The sequence below is a fragment of the Drosophila hydei genome, unplaced genomic scaffold (genome assembly GCF_003285905.1).
Source record: "Drosophila hydei strain 15085-1641.00,03,60 unplaced genomic scaffold, DhydRS2 tig00000001-arrow-pilon, whole genome shotgun sequence".
Lineage (NCBI taxonomy): Eukaryota > Metazoa > Arthropoda > Insecta > Diptera > Drosophilidae > Drosophila > Drosophila hydei.
The window spans coordinates 8112135-8126047 of NW_022045643.1; the positions used below are offsets into that span (position 1 = coordinate 8112135).

Here is a 13913-nt window from a genome sequence, read left to right on the forward strand (position 1 = left end):
CTGAGCAGCGCTCACAATGACACTGGCTGAAAATGACATCTAATTCATTATTCTAGCACTGTAAATATGCATTTTGTGATAAATATATTTGCAGGCATTCAATTTCGATTCAATAAATAAATTTAATTAAATTATTTAATTGAATTTAAGCGTGTGATTGAGCTTGTAAACTAGTTTTGAATGCCCTGCAAGCATTTAGAAGCGGGTCAGATATGCTAAGTTGGAGACTTTAACTCGCATAGGTGCCAAGTTTAAAGAGTTCATAGACAGCAGCAATTGAAGGTAGGGCCAAATAAACTCTACTTTTGATATATATATATACCCTATGGGATCGACCACGCCTTCCTTTGCCCATTACATACACTTGAATTAAGCCATTTTAAATGAGTTAGGAATTTAAAAAGTTGAGTCGACAAAGCCACTTCCCGCTGCTTCCTAATCAACAACTATCTAAATATATATTCTCATACAACTCTATCAAACTGGCACAATAGCTTCTTGCAGAATAAAGGGTAACTCCTAGTCAGGCACTACCCACTGAAAAACTCTGACTACGTTTTAATTGGGTTTGCGTGTCTGTTGCCCCAAGTATCTATCTATACGTCTCTCACCCTGACTCCCTGTCCTCCTCTCTGCCTGCCTGTCTGTCTGTCACACAACAATAATTATTTGCCATTGCTATTGGAAAACAATTTCCCTCTTCCTTTTGATTTCCTTGCATTTTTCTGTCTGCTTGCGCCGCGCACAACTTTCTACAGGAAATTGTTGGAATTTATGATTTAATTTATGTTCATTTTTTAATACTTGCGCTGCGTGTGCTTCATGTTGCATATAAATGCGCTGATTATCGCCACGCCCACGCGCCATTGGTTAAACGAGGGGGCAAATAAACGGATGAGCCACAGATAAAGCGACAATCACAACGTCTAGTAGCAGAGCAATCAGCTGTTAAGTGTTGCGGACAACGAATGCTAAAGACGTGCCATAAATTCTAGACAGCAAAGAGAGAGAGGGAGAGAGAGAAGAAAATGTAGAGAGAGAGTGAAGCCATATTGGCTAAGTCTGAGTCAGAGTAGAAGTCACCAAATTCTATTTCACCTGTAGCTCAAGAGCTTTGCCGATAGAACTACTAAGATCTTTGAAGTCTTCAGACATTACTGAGCTGTGAATGAGTTTCTTATGAGCCAAGTGCAAAGCTTTTACCTGACTTACCGCGACAATGGCTTTTTGTGCAATTCTGATAATTTAATCAGAAACCTTTCAGACCTTTCAAAGCACCATTCGCCGCAGTGTGTTTCGTAATCATATTTAAGTGCACATGACTTTTAGCCCAAGCGCACAATTCGCACTTGCCATCAGAGCGAAATTCATGCTCACAAAGCTGTGCGCTTTGGCAAATTTGACAAAATTAAAATCAAACGCTCGCAAAATGTCACGCACATTTTGGAGGGTTGCCAAGAGATGTGCTCCACTCCCTTTGGCTGGAGGTTGGCAATGACAGTGATAGACTCGTCCCAGAACGCTCACTACTCACTTTGATTGCAGTCAGCATGTGCGACTCCCAGAGAGAGAGAGAGAGAGAGAGCGAGAGAGCAGGGGGAGGGGGCATGGAGTATTCATCGTGTGTTGAGCAAATTTTTTTATGCCGTTATATTTTCGGTAAAGTGACATTACGTACGAAAAGTGAAAAGCATCATTTTTATGCGACACACTTGAAAAGGTTTTTCGGTCATGTTTTTATGAGTTCAAAAGACGCCAGTCGAAAACCAAACCAAACATTTTCCGCACCCGCCGTCCGTCCGTCAAAATGCAGTCATGCGTGCCTGCCTATACCCTATACCATATGCCCATGCGCCACCTTCAGCCGTGGCTGACAGTTTAAATGCGCCGCGTGCCCAAGCAATTGCCAAATAGCGCGCATATTTTATGTCAACAGTGTTGGGCAGCGCCGCGAAGTATGCAATGCTCTTCAGTGCCTTCAACTTAATTGCGTACGCAAACAGAATGAACGAGGCACAAAATACATTCGTATGCGAAATATACCAATTTGCTGCTGTTAACAATTTCATTACATGCATAAATATTCACTATATATATATATACTATAGATACCTTAAAAAGCAGCCGAAAGCAAGGGGCTTGGAGCCAACAGCCAAGCACTCTTCTTGGCAAGTGCTCGTGTAATTGCTAGGCAAACAAACACTCAGTTGACTATTTAGTTGGCACTCAAGCAGTCCACTGGCTCTTTGATACACTTGCTTTGAGCACATTTATGATATTTCAGCTACAGACACGAGTGTATGTTGCCTTTTAGCCCAGTTAATTAACCCAGAGTGCAGACTTATGCTGCAAACGATTCATTCGTCAAGTAGGCAGCGAGGCAACTTTTTTAATTACCAACTTTGGGCCAAGTGAGCTGTGAATTGTCCAGGAAGAAAGCCATCTATGCATTACCTGGATGGCATTCAGCTAATGTGGGCGCAAACGATCTATGCTGAAATTCATATACACTTGAAACTTTGATAAAGTTTTCACTTTTCAGCTATGAGGAGTTATGGGCTGACGACACATGCACACTTATTTGGTTATTTGATTTGGCTTTAAGGCTTACGCTTGGGTTAGGGGCTGGGCGTCTTTTAGGCAGTTTCAGATAATGCATGCTGTGGGTCTTATCTAAAAATAACAGCTCAGCCAACGACCGCCAATTTGGAATTTTGTAAAAACTTTGCCCGGCTTTCAGGCGAAACTTTGTCTGGCTGCAAAGCGACTTTCGTAAGCCACGTTGACTAACTGCTTGTGGTAAGCCTATAACACACTCGCGCACAAGCAAATAAACATACACACTAACGTGAACAACTTGCTGTCATTATGATAAAGTTCAGGCAATCAATTGCTTATATGCAACCAATTTTTCAAAGCCAAAGGCAAAGGCTGAGGCAAAAGCAAAACCAAACGACAGGTGAGACCAACCAATAAATCACTTGTGTTTCAGCTCCGGACAGGACGCCTTCAAACTTCAAATCGACTGACGCGTTTGCTACACAATAAAGCCTCAGCCTGCCCCGCCTCGTCACGTTCAGCGATTCATAAAGTGCGCAAATAAAAAACCTTTTTACAAAATATTATAATTAAGCCATCGAACTGCTGACAGCTCGACCCACAGCGTCTGCCGATGTTTTACTTTTTATTCAGCCTGTCAAGTGTCAGCAGACATATTAAAGAAATTTGTTCAGCTTTGAAATATCCCTTAAACACCAATTCATTACGGGCTATTAAGCAATGCGAGTTAATGAATCGTTAAAAATTTGAAGTATGAAAATAAATAAAGTATCTTTTTCATTCATTATTTTTACATTATAAAAATAATAGGTCTAAACTAATTAAATGTATTTTTATATATTTTATATTAATATATATTTTTACTGTTTTTAAATTAAAAATAATACAAGCAAAATATATTGAACTTTATTTTATATATAATACAAATATATATAATGTATAGATAATATACATAAATATTTTTTTTTTATTATATGTTTTCTTGCTTGCTCTGATAAATTTGATTATGAAATTTACAATTTGGAATATTTTTGACTCATCTGAAAAGGTTTTAGTACTTTTTGTTGTAATTTAAAATTTTAAGCAATTCATTTTATTTTTTATAAAGAAAACCTTTGTTGAAATACTAAATACTGTCATGAAAACATTAAGTCGTTTTTTTAAAATCAATTTTGCAGCCAAACCTATTCAGATAAGGCATTTTTGGATGTTGTTAAACAAACAAATTGAAATCAAAACTAAATTTACGGTCCAGAAACTTTTCATTTTTATAACTGATTAAGTTCTTAATCTACTTTATTTTATTTCCATAAGAGTTTTCCTTGAAGAGAGAGTACTTTTTGAATTGCTGAAATAAGTTGAACCTATTAATTTGAGCGGCGCTGTGAATACCTTGCCATGTACAACTTAAGCTCGTTTACCTTAATTGTTAAGGCATTTAAACGATTTTGTATACATAAAACGCATTAGAAATGGTAGTTTATGAGAATGTATGGAATGGACGGAAGGAGGGTTGTCAGGACCCTTTAAGCATATATATTCTTAATTACAGCAACGAACTGAACCGTCTGATCATTAAACTATAAAAGCTGAGACGTGGAATCTAATATATTTATAATATAGCTTTAATATATTTATTTTTTTCAATATGGCTTTGGTATATCTATATCCTAGTCGAGTAGTACCACCTCCCTTATTTCTTTTATATCTATTATTTCAGCTCAATTAGCTAAGCTGGCTTATTTTTGTTTAAGCCTTGCCTCGACGGCAATTACCTAATTGGTTTTTCGTTTCACTACATAATCATAAGTGCTGCAAGTTAACTGGCTTTGAAATCTATTTGCCAAATGATTTGGATGGCTTGATTGATAGCTTAAACTAAGTGTTCTGGTTGAAAGATTGAATTTATCATCATCGGGCAGTGAAATATTAAGATAAATACAACTAAGCGCAAAATGTTTTAGCTTGAAGTCAATGACTCGAGCAGTGGTTCATGTACATGATCTAATCAGGCCAAAAAGTAACTTTTCATAAATGCCAAGCACACAAACACTCGCATTACGTATACGCCATGTTGTGCAGTTTGTGGTTTACACTCGAGTGCCGTCTATGCTGCAGCAGTTCTCTCCCTCTCTCTCTCTTGCTTGTTTTTTTTTCGTGTGTTTGCCAGTGCATAAATTAAATTTGAGCAGAACAGTTTTCGGCTTAGAAAGTTAGTTGAAGCAAAAACTACGTATACGTCATGTTGGCCATTGAGTCGAGCAGCTGGTGCCGCTTCTTGTTTAGTCGCATCATTTTCCAGGCAAAGTAATGAAAAGAAACAGCAAAACAGTAAACTGCACAGAGCAAATGCAGTCGGCAAGGCTGCTGCGTGGCCTCACTCTGCTCCAGCTGCGGCTGCAACTGTAGCCCAGTTTCGTTGGGGCGTATTGTGATTCAAATGGTCTTCATGCACACTGAGTGCCGCACAGCTGACGATTAACTTTCGCACACCGTCGCAAAATGGACCGAAACAGCGCACCCAAAAAACAGCCCAGCCAAGTTGTTACCATCTTTCAAACGATAAGAGATTTATGCAAAGTGCAACGGAAATTGAAATTGAAAGGCAGCGGCAATGGCGGCGGCAGACAGCTGTGCGGCTGCTTCATTTCCTCTGCGAGCACGTTAAAGACCAGCTGAGAGCACAACTCATTGACTCTGGAGAGCTCGACTGGGGCCACGGCTGCCTTTAAGTGCTTAAGTTGTCCAACGCTTTTCAATTAAATTCAATTTATTAATTTCAATTATTTGCGCATCAAGTGACCGCGTTACAGCCTGGCATAGAGAAAAAAACCCAATGAGAAAACTGTCAACTCAGCACATTGAAGCACTGAAGCAGAAGCCAACACCAGCAGCAGCACAACAACTACGCCGTCCAGATGCTGCCCAGCTGCCCAGCTGCCCAGCAGTCGAGTCGGCTCCTGCGGCTGCTAAGTGCTATGGAGGCATTTGATTGATGTACCGCAGTGAGAACGGCCGGCCCAAAGAAATGAGCAACAAGCACAACACGCTGCTAAGTGAGCAAACGCATTTAGCCCATTAAACAAAGAACTCGAAATTCTACAAACATCAACACAAACCTTCAAGCACACTCTATATGCGACTTTTAGTTATAGGCGAGCTGGGCCAACTTAATATTAATTATTTATGCGAAAGACTAGACAAGAAATCAATTTAGCCAAGCATAAAATGCGTCAGTCAAACGCATAGCGCTGGTGTTTATAGCCCAGCTTAGAGAGTATATCAAAATGCCTGGCACAATTAATGCCAGCTGACATTATCATTCTCATATGTCAAAATCAACAAAGCAGCTCTTGTTTGGCCTTTTGCTCATTTTCGTTTGACTTCCAGTTAATGGCTTCTGCTGGCTTGTTTCTAGGCGCGCAAGGTCGTTCGACTGCCAGCCCGCCCGCCTGCCCACTTTTATGGCTGACCATAAAAATACTATTAAAACACAAAAACGCCAGAGATAAATGGCTCAAAAGAACAAGAGCCGTAACGCCTATTGAACTATATCCATAAATCACAAGCACCATGATGTTAATAGTGTCGTAAAGGCCCTAACAAGTCACCTGAATGGATGTCGCCATGTGACACTATATATTCATGTATATGAAGATATAATGCTAAAAGTGGCAGGCTGCATAAGACAGACTAAGCGAAGATTTGATGAAATTTAGTTAGCGTGCGTCAGGCAGGTTTTTGTCCAGTAACTTCATATTTTCGATATTCCATGTGCTATCCAAGCTTAAAGCAGTTAAATAAAGAACAAAACTTGGGGCTCTGTAAAAGCTGCTATATGTTTTTTTGCCAAAACAGAAACGTGTCTCTTAAGGCTCTGCTTTTCACCTTAACAATCTTTTTAACATTTCGAGCAAAAGTTTTCCTGTCAGTGGAATATCATCTGTCTACAACCAACTCCTATCATGCATATAATTTCGAATCTCGAAAAAGTACATTATATATTTATGTATATATATTTATATATATTATGTATATTTATGTATATATGTATATATATAGTTTATGTATATATATGTATATGTATATATATAGCAGATAATAAAAATAAAAAATAATTCGCTATAAATAAAATGGCCACACTCAAGCTTCTGCCACTGCTTCGACTAATTTCATTCAACAAATGTCAACTGAGTTATAAATAAATAAAATATTTATTCAATTTTTATAAAGGATTTTGAAGGCATGAGCACTGTCTACTTAAAAAAAAAAAAAAGTGTCTTCATTTTACAGCGCCTCAGTTGTGCCCTGAAACCTGCCATAATTTGACTCTGATTCAGATTTAGCATGTCAAAAAAAGTAAGTCCAATTTAATTTTAGATTTGGATTCGCTTTGTTAGAACCCTTCCAAATCCAGCTGGCCTGTCTCATTAAACGCTTCCCATGCAAGCTTGCCGCTGCGCTAGGCAGATCAAGTTCACTTGCCGCTGCTTTGTTATACATCAAAGGCTCGGCGACGCCTTCTTGGAAATTCAGTTGAGCTTTTCAGGTTTTCACATTTAAATTACATTAAATAAGAGCTTGTGGCTCTTTGATGAGCTCAGCTCATTACGTGCCTCTCATTAGCTTCTTGGCTCCATTTGCCTCTCTATAGCTTAATAACCAATTTCTCATTGTTATTCTCTTGCAGTGATGAAGTCTACTTCGCTTTAACTGTAACTTTGAGGTGAGTACATAGTTTATATATATATAAATAATTGAGTCGAGGGCAACTTAGATCTCATCATGGGCTATATGCCACTATATAAATGTCCCCAAATGTTGTCTGCTGACTGACGGCAAGGACACGACACACGTTGGACTTCAACGCAAAACGTTCCGACCGTAATAAATCGACATTGCGGTTAGGGGCATGCGAAGGCGAAACATTGCTCAAATTATAACATTTCAGCTGTCCTGTTCGGGGCCGTGTGCTGTGTGCTGTGCGTCGTCCTGTTTGGTCTTGCGCTGCCATTCGCCTGATGTTGACATATTAGAGGCTTTTGAGGTATAGAGGTCCACCCAGCGCTGGGGCCATTTGCGGTGCGAAATTTTACAGCCAAACGCTCCACCAGATTATCGGTAAAATAAATAGACAAATTGATTTTAATGGAATTGGATACACCGGCAAGAACCGAGGATCTGGCAGCGACCAGCGACCCAGCCCTGTTGTGCAAACATAATTTCATGTAATTGTGTCTTCCTGGCCAACCTCGTTGTGTGTGTGTGCGTGCGCCTTAAAGTAAATATTTATTGGCGCCAGTCTTTGCTTTTGGCAAACTTGATGGACATTTTTTGGTTAATGCTATATGAAATAACAATCGCTAAGGCTGCATGGATATATTTTACAAGAATTGCATTCAGGAAGCCTTCACAGCATTGTAAACAGAAGACCGAATAAGCTGATTAAAGCAGAATTTAATATTTTATTTTGCTGAGTTGTGCCTTACAGCAATTCTTTCTTAAAGTTTTTGCTTAAAGAAGGTTTTTGTCATCGAGCATATAGCAAACATCGACATGGAAATCCTGGCTAGACAGTATTCGATAAAGTGGTTCAAGGTAATTACCTGAAAGCCAATAACTTTGCCAGGTTTGTCAAGTATTTGCCCGTTTTGGGACAAAACTAATAAGTTATTGCTTAAGAATTAGTTGTTCTCAGCTTGTTGAAAGTGTGTCGTGTGTGCGTGGGTGGCTGAGGGGGACGGAGAACTTTTAATGACATGCTTTGTATGCGAGCGCGTGTTACATGTTAGCCACATTATCTGAGCAGCAAGCGACAACTTTCCGAGTACGAACTGTAGATGGCGCCAGCAGTGGCAGCCACAGTTTGGCGTACATGGCTTGGCCATGCAACGTGTCCAAGTTTGTTTTTGTGCTATTGCCAGCTCGTCGTGTCGTCCTTTTAGCTAATACTTTTGCCGCACATGGCACATGTTTCTCACCAGCTCTCGAGCATCTCACATCCTTTCACATGCTCAAACACAACTAATACGAATTTCACTTAATTGTACTCGAAAAACTATGCATGTGAATTGCACTCAGCTCGACTGGCAAGTGCGGCTTGGCAGCGACTTCGAGGTTCGGCACTGGGGCTGGATTGGGTGTCGGACTGCGTCTAAGTTTGGATTTGGCTCCAGTTGGGTATGGTTGGGCTTGCCATCAGTTTTCGCTTTCAGCGATGCAGACACTTTTTGACAGAGCGTCGGACGCACACAAACCGCAAACGACATCTCGAGGGTCTGAGTGGGTTAGCAAAAGTTTGCCGTTACTGACTTGGGTTTCCAGATTAAGCCAACGCCCAGCGCCCAGCGCCCAGCGCCCAACGCTCGACCCTCAACTGCCGGCGTCTGCCGTTGAGAGTAACTCACGCATAAGCAGCACATGCAGCCAGGACAGACATCCTTTAGACAGCCGCAAGGTAATGAGTACAACTTTTTTTACCTTCACAGCTTTTTATTTCATTTTTTTTTTGTGTTGCTTGTTGTCTAGTGTTGAACTTTTCATGCACTTGTTTGAAGCATTTCCATCCAGCCCAGTGGCCCCCAGGTGAAATGGCAAAGTGGAAAAACTGGGCGGATCCAACTTAAATGAAAACTTCTTGAATAGAACAATGCGGCATGCAAACGAGGAGTTAACGCCATAACAGAAACTATGCTTCGTTGGATGGTGTAATGATATCCAAATTGATTAAGTTCCTTCCTCCTTTCAATTGTTCGTCCATGGAGAATTTAAGTCGAGCGATAAAAATCGTTTTTAATTAAATTTCTTTAAAAACAAAATCTATAAATTTAAGAAAGAGAAAAGCAAAGTTTAACTAGTTTCTGATAATCGCTCAGCATTCGACGATTTCGTAGCCTCACAGTACTTTATTTCACGTTAAAGTTTTTTTGTTCTGTGCCAGCTGGAAATTATCCTTAAGCACAAATCCCTCGGCTGGCCTTGGGCGCCGAGACGAAGCTACAAAAGGTCTGTCATAAACTGTTGCACTACTTTGAGCGTCAGGCAGAGGCAAAAGAAAGGCCAGGCCAGAAAGCCTTTTAAACTCAGTGTAGCCTTCTTGCACACATTCCATTAAGGTCACTTTGCAAATGGGCGGGGCGAGCTAAAGTGTGCCTAGAGCACACGCGAAACACCGCCCCCAGCCCCAGGCTAAATGTTACTTGTCAACAGCTGCAAATAAATAAGGAAAGGGAGCCAAAGATAAATTGAAATTTATGAACCGGACTGGGAAGTCAAATGCCAACACCAAACTAACCGACAAAACATTTCAGCACTTAAATGCTACTAAGTAATTTATAAGGCACAAAAGTATTGCATTAGCCGCACAAATGATATAGCTTCCGATATATATAAGTTTACGAAGCCCACTAGACGACCGGCAAACACTTTGGCTTCAATTTAAACACCACAAGTGAGAAATAAAATAAAATAAAACGAAATTGCCATACGAATTGCGTATACGCTAAGTAATTGCATTTTATTGTTTCCATTTCTTTGCTATGCTTTGATATTTAAAATTTGTTGTGCTCAACTGCTTTATCTTTGCTTGGCGATAGAACTTTCAGTTTTAATAGAAGCTCAAGTGGAAGGTCTAACTAGCCAAGGTAAGACTTAAGCCTTTCAATATGAATAAAGGCTGCTCTCTTTAGTGTGACAGAATTTTGAGTTAAGAGCGCTACTTTCTTTGACATCTGATTTAGTAATTCATAATTGTTTTTGGCTCAGTTTTGCTTGGACTAAAATGTCATTAAATATATATATAAATAAAATTAATTTTATTGATATTAAAAATTTAATTTTATATTTAATTATAATTTAAACTTATACCACTCTAAAGAAAACACCCGCCGAAATTGATGTAGTCTTAATTCTATTGTCTCTTAGTACTTAGAACAGCTTCCAGCTCTGCTGTGTCACGCCCCTATTTAATATCATACTCACATTCACCATATTTAGACTTTTTGAAAAACTAATTCTAATTCTTGTTAAGCAAATTGCAGCCAAAATGTATATTAAAAACTAAAATAACAATTTGATTCGAACTAAGCCTTATGAAGCATTCAAAATTCACATTCCATAATGACTAAGCTCTGGCAGTGCCCTGTCGTATAATCTAATTCAGAGTCTAGCTCTTAGCTATTATACCCTTTGCCAGTGTATAATGAAATTATATGGCACAGCCCACCTGTCGAAAACTACAAAACGTGCAACAATAGCAGGCAGGCGGCAGGTGGGCTGGTAAGCAGCTATCGTGTGTGTGTTTGCCCTGCTCTTGGCAATACATTTGCCAAACCTTATTAAATTATACAGGCAGCTCTTGTTGTATCCAGCCTGGGGGATGTGCTCTGCTCAAACAGCCTTTCCGGCTCCATCGTAACATGTTAAAGTGTAGCATATTTTAGCTAAATATTGCAACGACACCAATGAGAGTTGCACGCAGCTGCGACAGATACAAGTGATACGCACAAGTTAACTCGAGCGCTCGAGCTGGGTTCTTAGATCCCCGACTAAAGGATGTCGTGGGCCACGTTCCAGCAGGTGATAAGTTTTGTTGCCGTGAGTTAAATTAATGCAAGGCATATAAATTATAGCTCATTGTTCTGTTCGTATTCTTGGTGGCTGCAGTCGACACTAAGGTTATATATTTAAAACGCAGCAATAAAGCTACCCAGACCATTTCATCCGGCCTCGCCCATTTCCTTTGGAAGCACATAATATTCTTACTTTACTTATAATGCGAATGCGAAATGGCTTTGGCTTCGCTTCTCTTGGCATTTGCCTTATCCTTTTGCCCAGGCTTTGCCTTTTGTGTAGATTTGTCTCTGTCTGCGTGTGTCTGTGCCTGTGTCTGTGTGTGTCGTCATTTGCGTAGCGGCTTTAATTTAATTTCATCGCGTATACGCCCCATTATGCCGCAGTTGAAACGTCAAGTGCGCCCTGGCAATCAATTGGCCAGGCCGCCTTCGTCCCCACTGTCAAGTCGAGCTGAGAGGGAAGACTTCTCCACACATTATGCATATATATAATCAAAATATTAGCTGCCATTTGAACTGTATCGACAGCACAGTCACAAACTCACAAAGTCAATAAGCAGCTCGATTGTTGTCTACAATGCCTTGCAAATTAGGCGTAACTAATTTGCTTTGTGTGCGCCCCCGTCTCCCCCTCTATAGACGCCACACATGATTCACATGAATTTTGAGTTGCTTTTCAGCTTGAAATTTTGGCAACATTCAAGGCTCATTGCGTTCGGCAAGATTTAGCCATGCGGCTTACGGCCATGTGAAAACTTATGCGTGCGCTATGCCAAAGAGTTCTCTTTGGCACAACTTGTCAAAATGATGTTCGATGCTTTCTGAAAGCCCCAAGTAACGAGCGCACTGCCAATTTCAGCACTCACATGACTGATGTGTGCATAAATGAGGCCAAAAGCTGAGCAAGGCTTCGCAAATTATGTCGGAACTTTTTATGCTGCGTCGTCATAATAAGGAAGCCAAATTATGTAACTTTCCACAAGTTGTATTGCCCAAAAAAGGAAACCCCCAAAGCTAGCTAACCAAATTAAAGAGCACTTGTGTTGGCCCACAGGCCGAAGACTTTAAAATCAGGACAATTTGTCCTGACAACATATCAAATTACCTGCATAATAAAAAGTTAGACACAAACTCTTATAACTTTCGCTGGCTCTTTTTATGTCATGCTAGAAGCTGCAAGAATTAGAGCTGTGTGCAAGGAAATTGCAAGCTGACTAAAATTCAGTTGTTGCTGGCTTTCATAAGAAACTTCATTTATGTCATTTGTTATGGAACATTTATGAATGACTTTGCTGAAATGCTTCACGCTTAAGCTTCAATTTGGCTGACTCAATTATTGAACTAAACTGCGAAAGCCTGGTACTTTGCCGTTGCATCGAAAGCAATATCAGGCCAATTAATTATCATGAATTAGCTGAGTTCTTAAATTTCTGCTTAATATTATCCAAGCTTGCTAGCTTAAGAAAGAACTCAGCTATCAATAAATCTTTTTAACTGCTTCTGCGTAAAGTAAAACAAGTCTTAATGAATATTTGAAGCACTAATCTTATCTATAATTTAAGCAGCAGCTGCAGTATAGTAATTGGAAATAGTTTCACTCATATTTGATTAGGAAATCCAATGGAAGCAGCCAACAATAAGATGCCTGCAACTGTTGTTTCAAGTATGCTGTGAAATATTTGATGCATAAACAAGTTATTTAACAAAATATATTTAAATATTTACCAAACGAGCTAAGAACTGTGAATAGACCTTGCAGCTGGCTTGCTTTTGTACAGCAATTGCAGCTAGTCCCCTAACTCGCTCAGTAACTTGTTTTGTAATTTGCTTTTGCTTTCATAGCTCTGGCATGCACATAAACCAAAGAATGACTTAGGCCATGAACCGCACACAGGGTGAAAAACCAAAAAAAATGATGGAATTGAGCAGAAATTGTTGCTAGGCCAGAAGCAAAATTCATTTCAATATTCATATTAGAATAACAAGTAGTCGAGCAGCCAAGTAGAACTCAATACACCCACGCCCACGCACACAGTGAAAACAGAACGAGCTGTCGATGACGTGCATCGACGTTGGGTGCGTTGCCAATGGGAAGACACGCACAGCAATTGTTGCCTGTTGTTGTTGCCTGTTGTTGCTTGGTGTATGATGTTCTTCCGGCATGTAAATAAATACTGAAGAAAAGCGAAAACGGCTATGATTTATTTTGTATTTGGCACGCACATTGTCAATATTTATGGAATTTATCAAAAATTTAGCTGCTGGCGGTCTAAACTCGATGATTGCGTCGAAGCACTTGATACGAAGGCATCAGCCCCACAAACAGCCCAACAACAGAAACAACAGCAGCAGCACAGCTCATAAAGTTGTCGATACTACTTCGCGCTGGCCAAATGCCGAAAACTTATAGCCAAAAATCGAAGCAGTTATTTATGGACTTTTCTTTTTTTGCTTTTTTTTTTTTTGCTTCTCTCAACTGTCGGAGCCAAAAAAAAAACAGAGACCAGCCGGCCCATTTAAACAAATGAAAAGCAGCGAAAACATTACGCTAAATATACAGACAGTTGTTTGGGCCACACAGATGTACTAAATAAGCGACTACTCGAATCGGCTGTGCCATGGGCTGCCCTCAGCCCCCACAGCATCGACAAATAAAGCGGAAAAAAATAAGTGAAAATCATACGAAAATATTTTTGAATATATATACACATATTTATCTATATACATCTTAATGCCTCTGCTGGCTTTTGGGCATCGCGCGTGCACCAAAAATTCTATGAA

The 13913-nt window shown here is 39.8% G+C and overlaps 1 protein-coding gene across 1 annotated transcript in view; it reads left to right on the plus strand.

The window, feature by feature from the left end:
- LOC111599257 (tyramine/octopamine receptor) overlaps window positions 1-13913 on the plus strand; it is a 42709-nt gene that overhangs the window by 12233 nt on the left and 16563 nt on the right. The window contains exon 2 of the mRNA XM_023314857.2: window positions 7250-7285. The gene's annotated coding sequence lies outside the window, so the exon portion shown is untranslated. The remainder of the gene's footprint in view (window positions 1-7249; window positions 7286-13913) is intronic.